The following is a 13,104-nucleotide window of genomic DNA, read 5'->3' as shown; positions in this document are numbered from 1 at the left end:
GCTTGAAAATTGAAAATATTTCCGAGCACTTGATTGTTCGAACTCATTAAAATAAATGAATAATTGTCCCTTCAGTATAAGTTTACCCCTTTTACAGACTGAAATGGACTATTTACGGAAAAGGTATACGTTGACTAATTATAGTCAATAGAGTCCTCTTTAAACCCTTTTTAGACTTGTTAAATATGAAAAGATTGTCAAGCACTTATTTTTTCCAGCTCATTAAAGTATTGAAAATGTCATCCCTCCTATATTAGTTTATCCTTTTTTGGACCTGAGGGATTATTTTACAGAAAATTACCCCCATGGAGTTTTCTTAAGTTTTTCTTCTGACTCCCAAAAATTGAAAAACACCAAGTTTTTCCTATACTAGATTCGTTAAAATTTAACAATAAATGACTGGTTCAATTTTAAACAAGAACGAACCACTCCTTCTTAGGGTTCGAATTTTAAACTAAGTTGGACTCATCCAAAGGATGCGCTTATAAACAAGCAAATGTTATCCTCCTCAAGCTTGTCAAAAATAAAGATGTACTCGCTAGAAATGGTTGGGGAAAAGAGCGAAAAATGAACCTGTTTGTTACACTTTGTTTTTGAAAAGCCGTCAACCACTCTTGAACACGACACTTTTTGTTCACTTCGGTTGGGAAAATCCTTTGCCTAACAGTTAATCAAACCACATTGAAAGTATTCAGCTGGTTTCTGGGTATTAGCTTTGGTTCAATTGTCACCAAGCCATCTGCAGTGTCATTATGTGTTCAAGAGAATAGTTCAAACAAACCATTCATCTGCGAGATATTTGTCATCCATTTTGGCCATCCCTGAGTTAGTCCTTGCCAATATATTTCTTCAAAACTTGATCTATGATTTCATGTTGTGGGCTTGTGTTAGGCCCCTATACTACTAGTGTAACCCCTTATTATTATTAGTAAAACCCACTTATTATATTGATGTACCCATGTAGTTCCCATATTGTTACTAATGTGCCCCGTAGAAGCCCACTATTGTTATTATTTTGCCCTTACATTATTATTGTTATGTCGGCTCTGATTATGTTATGACCCCTTAGATGCCTATATATAGAAAGGAGGTATTTTCATTTGTATCATCGAAGAATTGTTCATTTATGTAATGTAAAGGAGGTTGCCCCCTCAAAGAGGCTGAATTCTAAGGCGTTGATCTATCTTTTCTATCTTTTCTTGAGCTGGCTTCATAACATTTGGTATCAGAGCTTTGGATTCTAGGGTTTCACTGCTCCAAACAGGTCATCGTGGCATTTTCGCTATAATGTTTTTTCTGTGACTTTTCAGAAGTCGCAAAAAAAACCCATTTGAGAAGAAATTGTGTTGAACCTTGGGTCCAAATTTCAGAGCTTTTCGCCCTATATTTTCAGAGATATGATCTGAGGAAGTTGGTCTTTTTGCAGACTCCTGAATTACATTCAAAACAGGTGACCTGGGGAAAATAGTAATAACTTTCTCTCTGAGCATTGAATTGAAATTTCGTAAGAAGGTACAGAAAGAGGACGGACTGTAGTTTCTTTTATATCTTTTTCAGAGCCAAAGGTCGAAAAATTGACACGTGTCACTTCATACAAGTTCGCTCTTCTGGAAAGGTCTATAATCAGGGGAGATTGTGCATAACTCTTTTTTGGAGAATCCAATTTGGATTAGACTGGTGGCATTGGAAAGAGGACACAGAGGGCTACTACAGGTAGCAATTTCAGAACTTAAATATCCGCAAGTACATAGTTACAGTCGTTTCAAGTTCAAGGTCCTAAAATCAAGAAAAAGCAAGATGAGGATGTTTGATGGCAAGGATCCGGTAAATTGGATACTTCAGATGGAGCAATATTTTGATCTACATGGTGTACCACTGTTACAAAAGGTATTTATTGCATCTTCATATTTAGAACCGGATCAATTTTTATGGTATAAAGGGCTTTGTTCTCGTAAAAAACTTGTTACGTGGTCAATTCTCACGGAGGAAATGATAGCACATTATGAGGATACAAAGAGCAACACCTTATTTAGAGCAACACCACAACAATTGGAAAGAGTAAAAGGGCTTTGTGACATATTTGAAAGTAAAATTATGGCAACAAGGAAGTCTATCTCTCACAACTATAAAGATGGACGTGTTGTTCCTCCTAGCCTTCCACAACCTACAAGGGTTACACCACAACAATTGGAAGAAAAGAGAGAAAAAGGGCTTTGTTACAATTGTGATAGCAAATGCACTAAAGATCATAAGTGCGTCGAGAAGAAATTATTTTACATAGAGTATGAAGAGGAGGAAGAAAAGGATCAAGAAACATCAAAAGAAGATGATATATGCCAGGACTCGACCCCAGAGAAAGAAGAAATGAATCAGAACATATCTTGTAAACTATTGGCAAGAGTGACCACTCCCCAAACTCTCAAGATAGAAGGAAATATCAAGAAGAAAAAGGTGCAAGAAGTGAAAGATCACATCAAGAAATAAGAAATGAATCCAACCATATCTTGTAATTCACTGGTCAGAATTACCACTCCTCAAACTAGCAAGACAGAAGGACATATCAAGAAGAAAAATGTTCAAGAAGTGAAAGATCACATCCAGTGTCAAGAAATGAATCCGACCATATCTTGTAAAGGATTGGAAGAAATTACCACTCCTAAAACTCTAAAGATAGAAGGACATATCAAGAAGAAAAAGGTTCAAGCAGTGAAAGATCACATCGAGCATCAACAACAAGTTCTCCAACTTTTAAAGGATATCGCCACTTCGGTGCAAAATCAAATGAAACAACAGGTAGATCAACATCATAGTGAAAAATGTTTTGATGTAGGCGATTGGGTATTTTTACCGCTACATCTAAAGCAAGCTATTTATGAGAAGGAAATGTTGGCAATACTACATGCACTTAAAAAATGGTGACCTTACTGAATGGGAAGACTCTTCAAGGATGAGGATGTGGAAGCATTGTTTTGTGCTATTTCTATTATCCAACCAGATTGGATAAACGAAGCAAGGGATGAATGGAAGAAGGACAAAGAAGTATGGCCACTTATTCAAAAGTTGGAAAAGATCCCAATTCAAACAATATTGCTAGATATTGAAAAGGAAGGAAAAATCATATTGGGACCTAGAGCAGTCACAGAAACAAGAACCCGACAGCTACGAAATCGATCAATTTTAGAGTATCTCATCAAGTGGAAGAACTTACCCACTGAAGATTCCACATGGGAGGACAAGAATTTTATACAGAAGCATCAAGAACTACTTAAGCGTTGAGGACAACGCTTTTTGAAGGAGAGGGGCATGTTAGGCCCCTATACTACTAGTGTAACCCCTTATTGTTATTAGTACAACCCACTTATTATATTGATGTACCCATGTAGTGCCCATATTGTTACTAATGTGCCCCATAGAAGCCCACTATTGTTATTATTGTGCCCTTACATTATTACTGTTATGTCGGCTCTGATTATGTTATGACCCCTTAGACTCTTATATATAGAAAGGAGGTCTTTTCATTTGTATCATCGAAGAATTGTTCATTTATGTAATGTAAAGGGGGTTTCCCCCTCGAAGAGGCTGAATTCTAAGGCGTTGATCTATCTTTTCTTGAGCTGGTTTCATAACAGCTTGCCTACGACGGATCACTTTCTATCGACATCAACTCATTATATAGGAAGTTGATCTAGAAATCATCAGTACCTTGAAAACTACATGCCCTAATGGCAGTTTTCTCACCTTCGACAATAGGTTACATCATTGACCTTCGATCGGATGATTCCATGACATGTTCGACTTCAGCTCATTTATTCACATTCCATGGATTGTTCTGGGTGCTTTGAGAGCCATTAACATTACTAGCGGTTTCTTCCACACTTGTTAACAGTCCACATCATTGATTGGTAATCAAGTGGTTTCTACCATGTTCGACTTCGACACATTCATTCACATGGATAGAATCGTACTAGTTCGGGAAGCGGAAATCAGGACCCTGGATTTAGTTTCTACCATCCAGGCTGTGAAGAATTTTGTTTTTCATTATACAGTGGACTATTCATAAATAGATGGTTGTGTCAATACTGTGTCTACACATGTCTATACTCTTGATGTATTACAAAATCATTCCTATATTAGAATAGTTTAGTTAGTTTTCTAGTCAGTTTTGATTTGAGTATGGGAATGCCTACCTCAGCGATGATATGTCTACATATATATATTTTGCATTGAATGTTTTTATAGGTTTTGATTGGGGTGTCCACAATATGATCCTTGAAATGGTAAAGTACTTAACTCTTCATAAATGACAGAGTCTATCTTCATCTATTACAGACTTCACACTTTAGGGGACAATCTATTGCACTAAAAATTGTCACCTTGACATTTTGCTATCTGTGTGAGTTCATTACCACTCATACTATCCTCCTCTGCAAGTCTAAAATATCAGTTCCTCATATCAAGCCTAGAAAATAAGAGAAAATCCCTCAAAATTCATTAAAACTCTGTTTCCGCACTTTCTCTTTGTCTTACCTGCAGTCCCGCACCTAATGGTCATGTCTCCTGCGCACTCGACCGCATTGTCTTTGTGTTAATGGTGAGGACCCCTGTAAAAGTCAAAAAGGCATGAGTATACTCTAAAAAACTCACTTTTAGTCATTTCTAGAAGCTTCTTGAAGGAATCTTGAGGTGGAAAGTTCGCTCTTTTAAGGTTCATGTATCCCATACCTTAAGGGGCTAACCCCTTGATGTGAGGAGCTTATCCCTTTGAAGGAGGATTCTATCCCCTCATAGGTGGACCTGTAACCTCCTCCTCTACACTATAAAAGGAAGCATTGGGCTGGTTACTTGGGAGGTTAGAAGCTGAATATTTTTGAGGTGAAATGCTGCTGGAACTTAGTATTCTTTAGTTGAGTTTTTATGAGGAGAGACTACATACCTTTAAGATCTCATTCGGGAGAGTGCAAGAATTGTCAAAGTAAAGGAAATTCCTATTTTGGACCTCAGGAAGAGCTTGTTCAACATCAAGGCTGAAAAGGTTGTAAGGTTCTTCTACTATTCAAAGTTAATACAAATATATTTGTTTTTCTCAATAAGCTATTAATTCATGGTTTATTTTATGGATTCCTTAATCACCATAATAGACATGATTTATAATATTTGCTATGTAGGTGCTATTTAATGTTTGCTTGTTTGTGATTGCAAGTCTCCAAAGGTAACTCTTTCTAACGACTGGAGGATGACTACTATGAACAAACATTGGATCTAAGGTAGGATCTTAACACCTTTGTAGTATTTACTTATAAATCACATATGTCTAGAGAAAGATATGTTTGTTTGTCCGTTTGTTGCTAGACTATCTTCTGATACTAGGGAGATCGGCCTTATTCGCAAGATCAATTTATCTGGCCAACATAAGTTCCATGACAATGAGGTTGTTCAAATTACGACCATTGATTAGGAAGGTGTTCCCTTCATTTTCAATGAATATAGATTGAAATATTGTAAAAGACCTCTGTCCAGGGAAGAGTTCATAAATACCATTAGTAAGGAGTTAAATGTGATTGGAAGTGTCTTATCTTCCAGGTCACACGATTCTTGAAGATTGTTTTTAATTTTGTGAAAAAAGAAAAAACAATATGGGGCCTTGATGAAAAACTCTATGAGGCATATGAGGCCAACTCTTGGGTTGAAACCTCCTTGAGGAAACCCAGGAGTGAAAAAAAATGAAAGATAAAAATATCCCTAGGTGAAAACCTCCTTTGAGGCACCTAGCGAAGGTAGGCAGGCTGAAAACCTCTTCTCGGGCAGCCTGTGTACCTTTCAAAAAAAGGAAAAAAGAGAAGAAGAAAACCAAAAATTCCATGGTAGGGACCTCAAACCTACCCACTAATAAATTATATGATTTTGTAGGTTTTTGAAGGAAATAAGAGACTCACACCTACATGGACATCATGCCAAGAATCATATCATTTTTACCTCCATCCCCTTCATTTCATTCATGCCACCATGCCCCCATCACCCATCTCCATTTTTAGGCATCACAAATCATCTTTTTTTGGCATTTTCTAGCTTGCTACAGGATATCCTTTACCTGCTACAAGAAGGTCCTGTAGCACTAGAGGATGTTCTGAAATGCTATAAGAAAGGGTTCCCAATAGGAAAATCACTATGCATGCCTATTCTAGGGTGAGTTGGGACGCTAAAGCTCATCATACTTCACCCATCATTAATGTTCCAAGCCATCATATCCATACCTAGCTCTATATCATTCAAGCAAAACACAGGAAAAAAAAAAAAGAGTCCCAGGGGACATGTCGCCCCTTTCCTTAGTCATTCACCACTCCATTTAAGCCTTCATCAGCATTCTCCAACCACTACACCACTACCCAACCTCCCTCTAAGAAATGTCACTGAAGAAGGAAGAAAAAGGTAGCTATAGAGGTTGTTGTAACAACTACAAGATCTCCTGTAGTAGCCTATAACATCATTGTATCTAGCCTGAGCCTGCATCCTCCTTCACAACCAGAGAAAAGGGGAGAACCAACATCTTTGAAGACCTTATTTCTACTAGCCAGAGCTCCACAACAATAGCAGCAACAAGGATGTACCAAGCACCTGCACACATGGAACAATAGGCAGTGAGCTACATAAGTAGGAGGAAATTAATAGGAATGACAAAAATGAACACTTAACTGGGAAACAACACAACAAGGAAATCCTCGAAGCATGCATTGATCAGTAAAGGTAGGCACATGTATGGCCACTCATACAACTCTTCCCCGAGTATGATATGATGAAAATATATAAATTTTGAAAAATGTTCTTTTTTATAAGATGGAGGTGGCCAGTTAATTTGGCCACCCTTATCTCATGATCAAAAATTGAACTCCCAGTCAACATGCCACGTTGGAGTGTCAATCCAACGGGAATTAGTAAAAAAGGTGGTCAATTCAGTTATGTGAGAGTGGGGGATGATTACGAGGGGAAAGTGCGTGATCACCAGCAGTGGGAAAGCGATCCAATGAGGAAATCCCATACCACTGCCAGCTAGCATAATGGTCCATGCCTCGACTATAAATAACATAAAATTCCAAACCTTCATGCAGTTGTTTCTCATTTCATAATCAGAGAGACTAGGACTAGCTAGAAAGCCATCAAGGAATCAAACCTTATTTTTGCCACCCTGCAGGAAGGAGAGCTACAGGAAGCTATAGGAAACTCAGAAATCTACAGGAAGCACTGGGACTCCACAAGAAGTCTGCAAGGGGATGCCTAGGGTCAAATTGGCCATCAATTCTTATAATCCCAAGCATCACAGTGAAAAGTAAGTGGCCCATCTCTCTTGTGTTCATGATTTGATAACTAAAAAGAAAAAACTCTGCAATCTTCTAGTAATTATAGTGCACAGGAGAATTAGATCGAATTTTGGGAAATTTAAGGGAATTGTGTGGATATAGAAAATGGTATACATTGCAATCATCTACCAAAAACATCTTAAGCTCTCAACCACCCTGAAACGCATACTGAAGCTAGCCTAAAAAACCTCCTACATTTAGCTATAAGCAGAGAAGTGAAATGGGCGGGTGATTCAATAGAAGAGAACTAGCTGATACTCCAAGGATTCACCTTCATCCCCCTGAGGTAAGCATCTTTAGGAAGCATCAATGGCTGGGATTCTTTGAGTTTCTCAGGGGGTACGATGATGATATAGCCCATGAGTTTTTCATGGGACTCAACCCTCAGGAAAGAACAAGTGATACCACTATGGTGAGAGGGTTGTCCATTACAATCAACCCTGAGGTGATTAGCAGAATAACCACACTTCCTCAACGGGTTCAATGGAGGAAGGAGGAGAAGGCTAGCAGTACCTTTGCTAAGAAAAAATTCTTCCTAAATGATGAAAATCCAATTGAGGAGAAAAATGGGGCCAAGAGGGAGAGCGTTCCCTGCCCTCGGGATGAGGTGAGCTACCACATCCTGAAATAAATTTCTTGTGAAGGGAGGCTCAGTAGAGTCTATGGCTACCAATTCAGACTCCTCCATGATTTAAGGTTCAGAAATTATTTACCCATAATCTAAAGGCTCAGTGTGCCTTATTTCCTGTTGCAATCAATTATAGACACGAGCCATAAGCTACAAGAAGGGAAACACTAGCAATTAGCACATCATGGAATCATTAAGATGATAATGGAGGATGCCTTAAGCCAATTGAGAATTCATGTTCTCTGGTCCACATTTAGAGACATGGACAGAGGGGTTGTCCTTGAAATCCAAGCCCTTGAATATGTTGGGACCCCAACCTATAGTGATGAAGAGGAAGCAAAAGAAGAGGAAGAGGAATAAGCAAAATAAGAAGAGGAGGCCGAAATAGACAAAACAAAGAAAAAAGGAGAAGAAGAAGAAAACGAAGGAGAATAAGAAGAAAAAGAAGAAGAGAAAGAGGAAGAGGAGGCACATAAGGTAGATACTAGCCTTAAGAAACATTATAAAGAATGGGAGAGATCTCCAAGATTGTATCCTGAGCCCATTGAAAAGGAGGTAACTGTTGCCTTGGCCACATTCAGCACTCCCATTGAGTCTAAGAGGAAAATATAGAGGTAGAATCCCCTTTATTTTAAAACAAGATGAAGCACCAGGATCAAGTAGGGAAGCCACAAACATCTACAATAATTTCCATGCTAATTTAAGAGTCATCAAATAAGCAAGAAGAGCTAGGTTCCCTAGGAATGTAGAGTGAGGAAGGAATATCACAACAAGCAACTCCAAAGTCTCTCGTCACCTATGTTAGGAAGCCTGTCACCGGGTCAACATCAACAAAGAAAACCAAGGCACATGTGACCCTCCTACAGAAAGGAAAAATCTTGCTATAGCTACCTCAAACAGTGCTACAGAAAACATCGTCAGTGCTACAGGAAACACAAAAAAAGCTACACAAAGGACAACAGGGAGAGAGAGAAGGCAGGGAAGAAACACCATAGCTCTAGGAGGGGGAAACTTCTCCAAAAGCATATGAGGGATATTTTTCAGAGTTGCAGGAGCCTAGCCCACAACCAAATCTGAGTTCTTACTACAAGTTCATTGAGCCAAGTAGAATAATACCACAAAAATTTGCAATACCTCTCTTCTTTGAGCTTGGAAAATAAAGGGAAAGAACACATCATTCGATGCAAATTGGCAAGTCAAAGAAAGTAGAAGATGTGGGCCATACAAAAAAAAATCTCCTAGAGATAGGAAGGGAATTGAGTGAGTTGACAAATATAGAACATGTCATGAGATCTCAATTATAGGTAGAAAACGCATGGTTGAGGAGGTAGTTGCAGGAAAAAGAGAACCGGTTGGCCACCATGGAAAGCCTTTCCATGGAGGCACCTCAGTGCAGGATTCCATCCAAATCATATGCACTATACCTCAAGGATCAATGGTTGTAGTTTCAAATTAAGACATTAGCACAACCATGGACCATGCCATTCCAAGACTATAGACAATTCATATAGCTTTGTAACAAAAGAACCCTGTAAGACAAGGCCAAAATATTTTAATTTTACCTACATAACTTTTCCTTAACAACTTGAATGTGAGGGACCCTAATGAAAAGTTGGAGGACTTGTTGTTGATGGCCCTTGCATGATCGATGAGTCATGAGGCATCTAGGGCTAAGGAAGTGAAGATAATTGTAGAAAAAGAGGAAAGAGAGCCCCTTTACATTAGAGAAGAGAAAATAAATTCGATGGTTGTCATTAGTAACCACAACACCATTTCCAATGATGTCCAACTTGCACCAAGATACCTGGCTACACAAGAGCGGGCCATCTCCCATTTTGAGAACACTTTAATATTGTTGGGGAGTGAAATCCAGCAAGCATGCCCGAGGAGATGGAGCAACCTTCCACACTATCTAAGGATCAAAGAGTACCACACCCCTAAGAGGTTGAGAAATGCAACGGAAAAGACCCCCCTATATAAGAATACCATGTAGAGACTAAAGATCGATTAGATTGGACTAAAACTCATTCCACCCTTGATATTGGTCTGTTAGAAGGTGGGAAGGAAGAAGAGGAAAGAAAGCAATGGGAAGAGACCATGAAAAATGCAGGGTTTTATCCTCAAGAGGAAACTCCATCACCAGGGGCCTGGGATGTCAGAGAGGCCACAAGAGTTATGAAAGATATGGATATAGACTAAGCTTCTTAGACGATGAGCAACAGTTTCATTAGGGGGCTGATGATGAGGCTCATCAATACGTAAACTATATGGGTCAAAATTACACTCTCCATATTATTAAAATTGACATTTCTAACATTTATTTACATATTTTGTTGTAATTTTCTTAGTGAGAAGGGTGAAGGTGAGTTACTATGTCATGTGGCCTAATATTTATTAAATGCAGGAATTGGAGTTATTTTTGGTTCACTTAAGTGTGGGAACTTGAAGTGGGCAAGCAAGAGGTATTTTAGGAGATTTTTTTCCCTCCTTAACTCCTCAAATTATTCGAATATTCCTCCACCATGTCTCATTAGCTCTGAGTTACTAGCAACCAAGAAAGCTGAGTCCATTGGAATCCAAGCTACTGACAGTCAAGAAAGAGTCATTCTCGAGTTACGGAGACAAGTCTCCCTATCTTCTAGGGAGTTGTTGGGATCTTCAATTTTTTATAAATAAGAGAGACAAGGGAATCATTAGGATTTGATTTTTTGTTGTAGCCAAGAGGTCACTTTGAGCTAAAACATTGTGACTATTATTGTTATGTTGTAATTGACACTTTGAAGATAATGAGAAATTCTATTTTGATTGAGCACTGAGTTGACTCACAAGGATGAACCTCTTGGGTTAGGGCCCAACCCTAGTAGTAGAAGCTCCTTTTGTTGTATCTGTATTATTAGATTAAAATTATAGCTAGTTGTTGAAGTTCATTTATGTTTTCTTTAGCTTAACAAGTATTTTAGTTATTTTTTAACTTAGTTTCCATTAATTTGAAGAGGTATATAATTGGTGTAGTAGTGAATAAAAGTACTTCAGAAAATATTGTGACAATGGCCTCTATCTCATCTCCCTCATGGGATCATGATTAGTGGGCCCCACTCTCACATCCCCAAAAACAGATTTTTTGTTGTGGTTATTGCATAATGTAGGGTTCATTCTTAGCTAGATCACTACTTATGATTTCATGGAAGAACCTATAGTTGTTATCTTGTTTCCTTAAGTTTTTTGTAGCTTAAAAGGCATTCCATTTCACATATCTAGTTCTTAAGAATAGACAGATCAGCTTTATCAAATTCAATTCATATTTTCCATGTTGACATGTAGTGATGCATAAATGAAAAGAAAAAAAGGTTTTGTTGTAGGGATTGGTTCTATGCAAGGGAGGAACTCATCAAAAACTTTTCACCTAGGTCATCTCCACCTTCTGCCAAGGCATACCATCCCATAGTCCAAACCTCTCCTTTGCAGCCACAGTGAGCAAACGACCTTAGGAAAATCCAACCTCCTTAGATTGTTGGGATTAGTCTTGGGTAATGTGAAACTTCCCTACACCTTCCATCACCATCATACAACTCTCCATCACCTCATCTCACTTTTCTTCCCCCCTTGAGCCTTTCAGATAACTTCCTATAGAAAACTAGGACATCCTATAGCAATTTCCTATAGCAGCTACAAGATCTCCTGTAGCAGCTAGTTCGACCCTGTTTTGACCAAAGATGACAATATAAGAGCAGGTTAGGCCCTCATGTTGGATTCCATGCCTATCAATGCCACCTCATATCAACTCTCCCATGCCTTATCCCTCTGCAAGATCAGACAAAATAGCATAGAATTTATATTTCTTAATTTAGAAATTAAAAGATTCCTTTTCTTTGAATATAAAATGGGATAGCTAGTGTAGGTATGTATGAGTCCTATAATGATAGAAAAAGTTTCCGTTTCAAACATTGATAATAGCTAGAGGATAAACTGCAAGGTTAGGATAATCCTTTTCTCCAACTAATTTGTGTTATTTCCTAGCTAGCTGATTTATGGAATTTCATAGCATTTATCATTCAGTAGCTTTCATTTCCTAAATAGGTAGGCATTTACTTTTGTGCATTAGAACTATATTTACATTCATTTTAAGTAGTTAGATTCTTTTTAGTCAATAGAAGATTGGTCTGAAACCCTAGTATTTTAGCACCCCGGTTGAGAAGTGACATGAGTAGAATGTTGCATTTGTTGTGTATATAGCACTGTCACCTCCAAGTTTGTATGAAACCCCAAGTTGATAAAGTAAAGTTGGTAGCCTTAGGAGTTATAGATTCCTTGCTACAATACTGAGGCTCATCACTTACATCCATGGAGTACCCTCCAGAGTTAAAAATTTACAAGCTGAGTCTTTATTAACAAGTCAATTTCCATAAGTATATTAAGGGATAATGTTGGGCATGGAATCCCCCCAAGGCATGTTTTGGGGTTGAAAGCCCAAGTTTTGACCAAGTCTTTTGTAGAAACTCCGTGAATTATGGGCATGGAACGTTAAGTTATAATAGAGTGACAAGGTTCTCTTCCCTTGATTTTGTAATGTAATGTTGGCTTGATAGACCTACCCATGGTTCACAGACCATGGGATTGTATAAATAGAGTGAGGCTCTAAGTGTAGAGATAGCAAATGGAGAATAGCATAAAAGCATGATGAGTTTAAGAGACTGAGTCGAAGTGTAGAGGGTCCTTGGGTCGTAGAGTAGAAGAAGGCTCTGCAGCTGAGTGTGTAGAGGCCTAGTAGTCCACCACTGAGTGCATAGACCCCTATAGTTGAGTGCGCAGGACAAGTTGAGCAGCGCGGAAACTCCATAGCCCCTAGTGAGGGCTGTGCAAAGACAAGTATATCAGGGTGCGAAGGCTTGAGAAGTACATGAAGGAACCTGTGTGAAGGGACGAACTGTTGAACCAGTGAAACCTCTCAGACATCTTAAGGGTGCGGAAACCTGGCTCCAGAACCCCCTATACTACTTCGGGTGAGACCTGAGTCCGCGCTCCATGGGCTATTGCCGAAAGGGACAATAGGACATGGATTTGTTTGACTAATTAACTCTGAACCTGGGTTAAGCCCCAAGAAGCCAACAAATGGTTCTGTTGCCA

This window comes from Pinus tabuliformis, chromosome 2_2, assembly GCF_031772625.1.
Source record: "Pinus tabuliformis cultivar Carrire ecotype Pingquan chromosome 2_2, CPIR1, whole genome shotgun sequence".
Taxonomy (NCBI): Eukaryota; Viridiplantae; Streptophyta; class Pinopsida; order Pinales; family Pinaceae; genus Pinus; species Pinus tabuliformis.
The sequence above is the reverse complement of the archived record's forward strand: the minus strand, read 5'-3'. Positions refer to the sequence as shown.